The sequence below is a fragment of the Lolium rigidum genome, chromosome 2 (genome assembly GCF_022539505.1).
Source record: "Lolium rigidum isolate FL_2022 chromosome 2, APGP_CSIRO_Lrig_0.1, whole genome shotgun sequence".
NCBI classification, from domain to species: domain Eukaryota; kingdom Viridiplantae; phylum Streptophyta; class Magnoliopsida; order Poales; family Poaceae; genus Lolium; species Lolium rigidum.
Genome location: NC_061509.1, coordinates 108,123,474 through 108,135,871, shown reverse-complemented (window position 1 = coordinate 108,135,871; position 12,398 = coordinate 108,123,474). Strand labels below are relative to the sequence as shown.

The 12,398-nt window shown below is 45.7% G+C and overlaps 1 long non-coding RNA gene and 1 pseudogene across 2 annotated transcripts; both read left to right on the top strand.

Annotated features, from left to right (window-relative positions):
* Positions 1-3,203: 3,203 nt before the first annotated feature.
* On the top strand, positions 3,204-6,519 carry LOC124692213. 2 transcript variants are annotated; one of them, XR_006999406.1, is made up of 5 exons: positions 3,204-5,497; positions 5,615-5,701; positions 5,854-5,929; positions 6,013-6,422; positions 6,505-6,519. It is a non-coding gene; the product is annotated as an uncharacterized LOC124692213 (long non-coding RNA). The 2 variants fall into 2 exon arrangements; XR_006999405.1 differs by having other exon boundaries at positions 3,205-5,497; positions 5,848-5,929.
* Positions 6,520-9,214: 2,695 nt separating this feature from the next.
* LOC124687074 lies at positions 9,215-11,798 on the top strand (annotated as a pseudogene).
* Positions 11,799-12,398: the final 600 nt, after the last annotated feature.

Genomic DNA, 12,398 nt, shown 5'->3' with positions numbered 1-12,398 from the left:
GCATGGTGGTGGTGGTGGAGGAGAAAAGCTGCAGGGCTTCGCCAAGCCGGAACAGCTCTATGGAGGAGAGAGGGGGGCGGCCAGAACTTGCTCTGGAAGGGGTGAACGCCCCCTGCCCCCTCCCCTCTTTATATAGGGTGGGAGGTCGATTTGGGTGGTCCCCCCACGTCCAAACCCATCTAGGGCCGGCCAAAGGGGGAGGGGGAACTTTCCTTCCCCCCCAAGCCTTCCAATTTTAGGGTTTCCCCTAAACCCTAGGGTTGTGGCCGGCTTGGGCCTTTAGGGCTTGGTGCGCCTGGCCCATTAGGGCAAGGCAGCACCCCTTGGCCCAAGTGGCCCCTCCCGGGGTCCCTCCAGAACCTTCTAGAACCTTCTCGGTCTTCCACCGGAAAATCCTGAACTTTTTCCGAACCCCAGAAATTAATTTCCCTTATATGAATCTTATTCTCCGGACCATTCCGGACCTCCTCGTGATGTCCTGGATCCCATCCGAGACTCCGAACAAACATAGGTCTCCATCTCATATTCCGAATCTACTTATGCGACATCGAACCTTAAGCGCGTCACCCTACGGTTCGTGAACTATGCAGACATGGTCGAGACTCCTCTCCGACCAATAACCAATAGCGGGATCTGGAGATCCATAATGGCTCCCACATATTCAACGATGACTTAGTGATCGATTGAACCATGTACATACGATGCCGATTCCCTTTGTCACGCGATATTTTACTTGTCCGAGGTTCGATCATCGGTATCTCCATACCTTGTTCAACCTCGTTACCGACAAGTACTCTTTACTCGTACCGTTGTATGTTATCTCTTATGATCCAATCATATGCTTGCAAGCTAATCAGACGACATTCCACCGAGAGGGCCCAGAGTATATCTATCCGTCATCGGGATGGACAAATCCCACTATTGATCCATATGCCTCAACTCACACTTTCCAAATACTTAATCCCATCTTTATAACCACCCATTTACGCAATGGCGTTTGATGTAATCAAAGTACCCTTCCGGTGTAAGTGATTTACATGATCTCATGGTCGAAGGACTTAGGCAACTATGTATCGAAAGCTTATAGCAGATTGAACTTAATGACTTGATCTTATGCTACGCTTATTTGGGTGTATGTCCATTATATCATTCACCCAATGACATAACCTTGTTATTAACAACATCCAATGTTCATGATCACGAAACCATGATCATCTATTAATCAACAAGCTAGTTATACAAGAGGCTTACTAGGGACTCCTTGTTGTTTACATAACACACATGTATCAATGTTTCGGTTAATACAATTATAGCATGGGATGTAAACATTTATCATGAACACTAAGATATAACAATAACTAATTTATTATTGCCTCTTGGGCATATCTCCAACAAAAGGGAGGTTAGCGGGGGAGCAGGCGCGCCGCGTGTTGGCCGGAACGACGCGAAAGAGAAGCCGCGTGAAACGCCTGCATGTTGTGGACCTGCCCCATCAGCGTCGGCGGAGTCGTCTTCCTCATCGCCTTCCGCGTCGAGTCGCGTCGGCGTTAATGCGCATGCTCGTCTTCAACGTCACCTGCTCGCCTTCAGCGGCGGTCAAAGCTTTCTCGCCTTCCGCGTCGAGTCGCGTCGGCATTAATGCGCCTGCTTTGCGTTCAGCGCCGCGTGCTCATCTTCAGCGGCGGGGTTAATGCCCGCCAACGGGCTTCCTCGGTGCTATATAAACCACCGCGCGCCTCCCTCACCGCGCATTCCACCTCCCCTCTCCTCCTCCAAACTTCCACCGTGTCGTCCTCCAGCGCCCCCTAGCCATGGACCACCAAGACCAAGAGAGAGCAAGTGCCGCCGCGAACGGCTTCGGCCGCCGGTCCCTGCACGCCACCAAGGCACGCGCCCCTCTAGGACGCGCGCTACCGTGTCCCGCCGGACATGCGCTGTCCGGGGGGAGGGGGTGTGCGCTTAGCCGCGGCGGGCTGCCGGTCCCCCCCGTGCCGACGGGGACCGATCGGAACGTCACCATCTACGACCACTTCTAGGATCACCTCACGGTGGAGGAGCGGAACGATCCGCAGTGGTCACCCGCGTGGACGGTATTCTTCGTCCGGTAGCACGCCGATCGCCTCGCCGCCTACGACGACAACGGCGACCCGCCGTCCAACTACAACATCAGTGGACGGCGGCGGTGGTGGAGCGCGCCCGGGAGGACCCTCGCGTGGGTCCTCCGCTACATCACCAACGGGAACAACCCGCCGCTGCAGATGCCGCCATGACACTTGCAATCGGCGGCACCGCGAGGCAACGACTGCCAGTGGGCGACGCCGCGCTAGTCCACCTCCTCCTCGCGCGGGTCCTCGTCGAGGTACTCGCCTTACAACACACTATCACCAAGGTTCCTGGCGACGGTGAAGGACGAGCCGATGGAGGCTGATCCCTCTCGTAGGCGCTGCCATGGCCATCGCGGCGGCGCCCTCGTCATCCGCGAGTCATCTCTGTCGCGCCAGCGCGAGTGGACGCCACCGCCGGAATACAAGGCGGCGACGTCCATCGTCAAGGCGGCTGACGACCCGGAGGAGTTCCCTGGGCTGCGCCAAGCCCAGCTGGAATCCTTCGCGGCGACAGACGAGTTCGCCGAGGCGTGGAGCGTGGCGGACTACCGGCGCGAGGAGGAGGAGCGCCGCCGTCGCCTCGGCATCGTCATCAACCTCGACGACGACGACGAGGCTGGCCCGTCCAGCAGGCCGTGCGGGAGGCGCGGCGACGATGACCAGGACTGCAACAGCTACCTCCCGCAGCCGAAGGAGGAGCCCGACGACGAGGATTACGCGGCGGTGATGTACCACCGCCTAGGGCTAGGGCGCGACGGCGGTTGCTAGTTTTCTAATCTATGTATTTAAATTTGTACAAATATCGGGCAAATAGGGCCAAACTATCAATGAATTTACTTTTTTCTTCAAATTTTGTTATATTTTCAAATTTTAATTTTTTTATATAGAGGCTACGACTGGCAGCCGCCCGACCCTACTTTAGTTTTGCCGCCGGCGTCCTCCAATCCTACAACGGCTACGCCGGCTCCCATATAGGAGGCGAGTGGAGATGCTTTAAATCCAACGGTTGGGATCTAGAGGCTGGGTGAATCGGGGCCTGGGAGGATCTCACCGCTGTCAACTGAAGATTATCCAAAACCTGACCGAGTTCTACTCGCGCTCGGATTCAAACCCATCAAACCGACCTAATCACTGTCCTTAAAGCCAGCAAAGCACCCATCTCGCCCCTCTTTTCCATCTCGCGAGCAATCTCGAATTCTCGATCTCGACCCTGCAACCCTAGATTCCCCGATCTCGCGCGCACCCCTAGTTTCCGTGATCTCGCGCGCAACCCTAGCTTTCCATCCGCTGCCATGGCCTCAATCGAGCCCATGGCCCCGCGCGCGAACACCACCTGGTATCTCGTCGACGACGACGACTTTGTCGAGGTCGCGAGGCGGCGGGACGCCGTCGCCAAGAGGGCCCGGGACGAGGACCTTCGCGAGGAGGCTGACGCCCGTGGATGGTCCTCCGCGATCCCGGACCGCAGCCTCCCCCTGCGCCGCCGCCGCGGTTCGGTTTCGCCCCCTTTCGCTCGCGCCACCACCTCCGTGGCTGTCACCGAGGAGCACATCTGCTCCCGTGAAGTGGCGTCCTCGTCTGTGCTCCACGGTGAAGGTGAACGCGAGGGTATCGCTACTGTTTGTGCCGAAACCTATTTCCTGACCGTCCTGTAACGGAGGGTCAGACTGCAATTTTGTGTTTTTACGATTAGGCTCCCTATTTAGTACATGTTCTGGATGATTAGGCTCCCTACTTGTCGACGAGTAGTCTCTCTGCTTAGTACCTGTGGACGATTAATTTGGCTCTCTACTTAGTACCTCTGGATGATTAGGGTTGTTGGTTAGTAGTATATCTGCCTCATAGGAATTGGGATTTGAAAGGGAGTTTTTTTTAGAGCCTTAATTGATTAAAAAATGGATATTGATAAAAAAATTGGACAAAAAACTCAAAAAAATGATAAAAAATTGGACATTGACAAAAAAAAGGACATAAAAAACTCAAAAAAAAAATTGATAAAAACTTGGGCATTGCATTTTCCATATATCTTGAAAGTACTTTGCTAACTTTTACTATAGCCAAGCTAGAAGGATTGTTGGATTGAACTTCACTTGTCAAAAGTTATGTTCTTGCCAACTGCTGGTCCATTTTCAACGTATGCTTTTAGCTGAAGTTTAATTCCTATAGAGCATCTAGTAAGACGAATATGAAATCGTTAACTAACTAATAAACGGATATGAGTTTTCTTAACGTCTCAGCAGATTTTATAGAGCATCTACTTAGTACCTCTGGACGATTAGGGTTGTTGGTTAGTAGTATATCTGCCACATAGGAACTGGGATTTGAAAGGGTGTTTCTTTAGAGCCTTAATTGCTAAAAAATTGGACAAAAATCTATTTTTTTTTATAAAATATTGAACATTGCATTTTACATATATATATATATATATATATCTTGAAAGGACTTTGCTAACTTGAACTATAGCCAAGCTAGAAGGATAGTTGGATTGAACTTCACTTGTCAAAAGTTATGTTCTTGCCAAACTGGTGGTCTATTTTCAACGTATGCTTTTAGCTGAAGTTTAGTTCCTATAGAGCATCTAGTAACATGAATATGAAATCATTAACTAATTAATAAACAGATATGAGTTTTCTTCACTTCTCAGCAGCTTTTATGGGGTGAAATTCAGGTTTTGACCATGCCTCCCGAACATTTTAAGTACACTGTAGCAAGTTCTCCATTAGGCAATTATTTGAATGCTGAAATTACATGGTTACTGTTTACTGCCAGCCTGCCACTTATGTTCACCTGCAAATAAGAAGTTCGGTCTTTTTTTGCTGAAGCCAGGTGCGCACCAGTTAATAGTTGAACAAAATATACCTGAATAACTGCTTTTGTTGCGTTGTGGCAGTCTTTCCGCTGAAAATGATACTTTGTGTGCATGCTTAATCACTATTTATCTTTACATTTGGCACTCATTATACAATTTTAGATTATGTAAATTTTGCTGTTCTGCCAAGTTCATGTGTCCTGTCTGGATTTTGTGAATGATTCTCAGTTCTTCGGAACAAAGTTACATTGCTCTGCTCTAAATCTTTAAGTCGTTTATCTTAATTGATTGGTCTGATTGTCTTCTTTGCAGGATCATGTACTGTATGCATTGTTTGAGACACTCTGTCTACTCCATCCTGTCTTGCAGCTTCTTTTGTTACTTTGTAGCAGTCATTTTGTGGAAATGCATATTTGATGCTTCTGCTAATCACCGTTTATCTTCATGTTTGGCTCTCATTTATGGTGTTTTTCTTTAATTACTCAATTATATCTGTTCTGGCAAGTTTGTTCGTTCTGGTTGGGTGATGTGTATGATTCTCAGTTTTTCACTATTAAAAGGGAGAAGCTGAGACCCCAAGAAGGTTAGTGCTGCTTTTTACTCCAATTCTTCAATTTATGTACTTCCTCCGGTTCAAAATAATTGTCCAAAAATGGTACCTTATTAATGTAATTGGTTGGTATGTTTGTCTTCTTTGCAGGATCATGCGGTGCTCTTCTGTGTGCTAATGCTTTGAGACACCCTGTTTACTCCAACCCTGTCGTGGTACCATTTGTTTGAAGATGAGGTATATTGATTATATTCTGCCTTTTTCGTCGCGTGCTTTCATAAATTCAAAATCATGCTGGTTTAGGTCTCTAAAATCGTAAAGCCCATAGAATTACTTAATGTACTCTAGTAACTCCTATAAATTTACATTTTCCTTTCAATTAGTTGCAGAACATGGTGATCGGCTTTCGGTACAGAAGCCATTGAAGATTGATTATGGCTTCAGAGGAAGTCTCCAAGTTGCAAGGTGAGAATTCAACCAACGATTTTCCAGATGCAGTTGAAATGCTTGTTTTTCTCACATTTTCATGTGTGTTCAACACTTATCAGAGATTGGACACAACGGAGGAGCCAGTTCAAGAGTTGTGGCTGCACCTCCACGATAAGACCATAGGAGGCCAATCTGGTCTGTGCTGAGGCAAGACAGTGGGCGGACGCGGGGGCCCGTGGACTTCACCAACTACTCCCCTAAATTAGGTCTTTTTGGGTCGAGTTGTATGGTGTGGTGTTTGTCCTTCTACGGACTTGTACATATAACCTTTTTTTTCTATCAATGCATCGAAATGCAAGGCTTTTGCGTTTTTTTCTGGTATGCTGCAGCTTTATACAGTCCTCTACTAAATCCCTTCTTTGAAATTACATTTCCCTTCACATTGTCTACCAAATATTGTTGATGGGGTTTTGAGCCAGAAGCCCTTGAAGATCGATCTTGACTGCAGAGGAATTGTTTTAGTTGTAAGGTGAGATTCAACCAATGTTTCTTTTCAAGGTACGGTTGAAATGCATTGTTTTCTCACATTTCCATGTGTTCACACTTGCCAGAGATTGGACATAGTGGAGGAGCCAGTACAAGAGACGTGGCTTGCCTGGCTGGCACCTTGTCAATAGTAAGATCATAGGAACCTAATATGGCCTGCCCCAACTTACTATTTATTCAGCTCAAATGCATTTTCAGTTTCCTGGGTGTCTCCAGGAAGGTAGGGTTGATCAACCGTCTGAGCATCACATATTCACATCATATTTTAGTCTTATAATTATTGAGCATCACTGCTCTGAAGGCTTAGAATTGCCAGTAATGAACATGGTTACAGAGATCTGGTCACAAAATTTGTCTGGTAATGTTGCGGCTTATACTATACACTGTTTCTATGGATAGTTATGAAATCATAATCATTTCAATTTGAAGATCACTTTTTAGTTTAAAACATGCTCATATGAGACTACTTTTCCCCTCCTGAAACTCGAGATGTGGCAAACAGACAATCTTATAATTATATAAACTTATCCTTGCTCAGTTCGATAGTAGGGATATCAGAAAAAAAAAACCTAACATAAAGTGTTGGATTCTTTCCTCATGGATGGATCTGTTGAAGAAGTGGAGATGTATATTCTTGGAGATGATGGATCAATGCATTTATTTCCTGAGACTGAACATTACAAAAGCACCTTGTCTAGAAGGACTTTCATCTTGATTGAAGTTGAACACTTGAAAAACGAGAAAAAGAAGTTATGAAGCCCTCAGAGCTTAAGAAGTTCTGACTAACTTTCCTGATTCTATCTGTAACAGTTTTTTGGGCTATCTTCTATGTATATGTATTTAGCGCAAGTAGTCGCCTGGCCCAAGTTGTCCCATGGAACCTCTGTACACTACTTTGAATGCAATGGAGAAAATCTTCGGTTGGTCAAATGACATGGTACAAGAGCTTGGTCTGGTGGTGAACTACCTCCTTGCCACCACCGTTGGCAAGTCGCCCGCGGCCGCTCACATCTCCGCGCGAGTCCAAGTCCGACTTGTGCCGTGTCCTGTTGCCCTGCCCGCTGAGTCTAGGTTGGACTCCGCGCAGCTGCCGACGTCTTCCGTTGCACCGGTCGCACCAGTCCAGATCGGACTGGAGCCTTACTGCGCCTCTACATTCTGTTGCTGTCGGAACTCGTTACCTGGTCGTTGGCCAGCTGCAAGAAGCGGCTCTGCTCGTTTTCTCTGCTGTGAGTATCTGTTCTGCTCTAGCTGCTGTAAGCAGCTCTGTTCTGCCCGTTTGCTCAGCTCTGTATGTGTTGAAGCTGCTGCAAGTGGCTTGTTCTGCGGTTCTGCCTGTTCTGTTCCATAGCATCTGCAAGGGATTGTTTTCTTGCTTGCTGCAATGGCCAAGGATGGGCCTTTCTTTTCTATTGATATCAAGCTTGATGGCTCGAATTGCAGAGAGTGGTCATTCTCAGTTAGAACTGTTGTGAGAGCTGCTGGTTTTGATGATGAGGATGAGGCCATGAGAAAGACTTGGAGAAAATCAGATTCTAAGGTCATGGGTGCCTTAATTTTTTTATGTTGTTCCGTTGCGGCGGATGAGTCGTGAAATATGGAAGTATCTACAGCCAAGTGGGACACTTCGATATTCTTTGTTGCAAAATCTGCATCAGCATGACATGTCTATAGAGGAGTATTACGGAACCTTCACTGGCGTGACTAGTCAGCTTAGGCCAATGACTCCAAAGAGTTGCTCTAGGTGTGATTCTTGTGTGGCAAAGGAAAATCATGAAGCTCAGCCCTTAACCCAGCTTCTCGGCCATCCCGCATCTTCTTCTTTGGACGAGGCACTTGCTAGTTTGATTGCTCCGGATACACGTCTTCGCTTCCTTACCTCACCCACCACTCCGCTCCAACATCAGTGTTCTTGCTGCCCATCGGAGTCCTTTCAGAGGTTCTTCAGGAAAAATATGTTCTCACTGCAAGAAGTCTGGGCACACAGTTGATAATTGTTTTGCCCTACACCCAGAGTTGTTGGCTGAGTATCAAAGGAAGTCTCTATTCAGCAGTAGGGTCACCCTCCTACTAGGAAGTCTTCTGCTGTTGTGATTGGCTAACCACAGCCACAGCCGCCACAACAGCCAACAATGAGTGCATCTGTGTCCGCTGCTTATATGTATATCTAGCCCAAATAGTCTAGCCTGGCGCAAGCTGCCCCATGTAACCTCTGTACATTACTCTGAATGCTAGAGAAAATCTTGAGTTGGTCAAATGACAAATATAACATGGGAGTTTTGGCACCTATTTTGTGTTACTTACTTTCAGAACTATGGCAATTACAAGTTTTTTTGTGGCAAGGCTGTGAAGCTAATCGAAACTTGTAAGCATACATTGAGAAATAATTTACCATTCTGTCGAGTTATCTTGCTTAAAAAGTGTATATACAGAAAACGTACAGTGATATTGTCCACACATCTATCCCCTGTATCCTACGTCTTGTGTCTTTTGTGTCTACCTTTTGTGTGTGTTTGACCATAATCTCAACATGTTATCGGCGCAAAGCTCTGCCATGCGCACGACATAGATGGGCACTGGGTTCGGCGCCACCCTAGCTGGCACCAACTTCCACCACCTTGGCACCATATACACCGGCAGTTTTGGTCGCTACCTGAAATGCTTCTTGGTTTCATTGCAACGTTGACTGATCACTGGAAGATAGAGGGTACAAAAATGTGCATGTAAATACAGGTTAAGGTAATCAAGACATTTTCAAACATAATTGTATTTTTTTGTTGTGCCTAATTATTGATGCTTGACTATCTATCTTGAATAGTATGCCACAAGTCCACAACAGGGAGTTAGTTGGCTTCATACCCTCATGAGCACATTAAAATTTCATTGAGTTAGCATGTTTCCCTTATGAGCTCATTTAAATTTTCAGCTGAAGTAGTCATGGGTACTTTTAAATGATGCAACTTGCGTACATGATGAGCTAGGAAAAAAACAAGCACATGCACCAGGTCTCACATATGCTGATGGAATCTTGAGGTGCCGACTAATAGCTGTATTACACCTGCATGCTCTTGCTGAATAATACTCCTCATGAGTTGACCATCGGTGCCAGTAAGCAGTCTTCCAGCATAACCAGTCAGAACATGGTGCTTCAGTAGGTACTGCTCTTTAGTTTTCCACATTCTGCCTGTTTTTGTATCCATTCTGTTTGGTAAGTGGTAGGCTTGATTGTGTCCACTATAAAGGAGGACTTTGGATTTCTTCATCTGTATTATCTGAATTCTTCTAATTCATGTCTGATTTCACCTTGCAAAACATGTCTGATATGCATTTGCAGATGTTCCAGATGTAGCAAAATTCTTATGCTCTATGGAGGGTACCTGGTTCTGTTGGACTACTTGCTGAACAGATCCTTTTGAGAGGCACCAAGCCATATGATTTGCTGAAACTGTTTGCTTACCCTTCTGCAGCACTCTGATGAGTGAATTATAAATTTACGGATATTCAGGTACTTTCTCTACTTCTGTTAGCTCTAGTCTAGTCACTTACGTGGTAGTTCTTGTTCCCTGCTAAAGCTGATATCTTTCAATGAGTGTGTTCGCCTTTTCTTTCCTTTTCCCTAGTTACAGGCAATTGCCTGCCAGCAAGGTCGCCATTCTCATATACTTGGCATTTTTGGTGTATCTCCTTTCATGTTTGTCTGATGGCAACCATAATAAGTTCATGGTTGGATCATGTGTGAAGAAATTGCAAGATATCATTACAGAGAAGGAAATTCTGATTCTAGGGGTAAAAGAAGAACTCAGAGAACTTCAAGGAACAGTGAGCCAAATACAGTGTTTTCTTCAAGATGCCGAGCAAAGGAGGATGGAAGAGTTAGCAGTTAACAACTGACTTTGTGAGCTGCAGGATGCAGTGTATGATGCTGATGATATCATTGACTCGGCTAGACTTGAAGGATGCCAGCTACTGGAAGATCACCCTCTATCATCAAGAAACTCAACTGGGTGTAGTTGTATTTCAATTTTATGTTGCTTTCCTAGTATGCAGAGGCGTCATGAGATTGCCATTGAAATTAAAAACCTGAATACAAGGATAGAGAAGATCTCAAAGCTGGGAAAAAAGTTCCTAACACGATCGGAGGCAGCGCCTTCTGGTCAAGGTTCAACGTCTAAGCCAAGAAAAAGTTCCCAGCTTGTTGAACCGAACCTTGTGGGGAAGGAGATCATACATTCTACCAGAAAACTAGTGGACTTGATACTCTCATATAAAGAAGATAAAGCTTACAAGGTAGCTATTGTTGGAACCGGAGGGGTTGATAAGACAACACTACCTCAGAAAGTATACAATGATCAAAGAATAAAAGGGAACTTTGAGAAACACGCATGGATTTGTGTTTCACGGGATTACAAAGAAGTTACTCTTCTAAAAGAGGTTCTTACAAATATAGGACTTCAGCAAGGGCAAGGTGAAACCATAGCAGAGCTCCAGAGAAAAGCTTGCAGAAATAATTAAGGACAAAAGTTTCTTCCTTGTTCTAGATGATCTGTGGCAGTTCAATGTATGGACCGATCTACTAAGAACTCCGTTACATGCAGCAGCTGCTGGAATAATTTTGCTAACAACACGAGATGATACAATTGCTATGAAAATCGGTGCAGAACATACCCATCGAGTTGATCTGATGCCAGTAGAGGTGGGGTGGGAGCTACTTTGGAAGAGCATGAACATCCGCGGAGAGAATGAACTGCAAAGTCTGAGAAACGTAGGAATTGAGATTGTTCGTAAATGTGGCTGCCTCCTACTTGGGATCAAGGTGACTGCTAGTGTTTTGGCGAGCACAGATCAAACAGAGAATGAGTGGAAAAAGATTTTGAGGAATCCTGGATAGGGGTCATGTGGGCTGTCCAAAGTATTAAATTTGGTTATAGATGGCAGGTTGGGGATAGTGCTAAGATCAGGTTCTGGGAGGACACCTGGTTTGGCACTTCTCCTTTGGCTGTTCAATTCTTTGACATTTTACATTCTGTGTAATGAACATAATGTGACTCTTCAGAGCATTTGGGATGGCTCTCAACTTAAACTAACCTTTAGAAGAAATTTTAACTCCTCTCTCATGCAGCTTTGGTATGAGCTTGAAGCTATAGATAATAACATTTCTTTTTCTGGTTTACCTGATGCTCTGATATGGTAATATGAAAACAAAGGGGTTTATTCTACCTCTTCCCTTTACACTATCATCGATTTTGGTGGTGTCCAACCTGTTTACATTCCTGCAGTTTGGCATTTGCATGTACCACCTAGAGTCCACATTTTCCTTTGGCACTTGTTCCATAATAAGCTAATGACCAGGGACAATTTAAAAAAGAGAAATCTAAACAAACCAGTAGAATGCATCTTTTGTGCTGAAGAAGAGACTGTTTCATCGTCTCCTTTTTTTTCCAATGCATTGTAGCTAAACAGATTTGGCAAACCATTTCTCAAATCTTTGATGTTGAGCTGGGTAATGATTATTTGTCTGTTGCTAAGTTCTGGCTAGCTAATAAAAAAGCATGCATCTCTGAATTCTATTTGTGCTGCCTCTCTTTGGTGCCTCTGGAAAATAAGGAATGACATGATCTTTAACGGTGTTCCATGGTTGGATATAGATCAGGTGTGGAGGATGATATTTCACTAGTGGAAGCTCATCTTCAAACCTCACATGGAGGCTGGTGTGGAGACATTCTGTACAAAGGTGTCCTATACTGGTGCTGGAACCCTGAGAAGAGTCCTACCCGTTGCTCTTCGCCGGATGCGAAAAGGCCCTGGGGCACCACTACGTGCGTCCTCGAGCTGTCTGCTCTCAACTCTCCTGCAGCGGTGTGATCTCCCCCTGGAGCGCGAGGCTAGTTGTCTTGCTTTTGTTCTAGCTCTGCAGCTCTGAAAAAACTTGTAGTTTCTATCTTGTTTCCTGTTTTCTGCA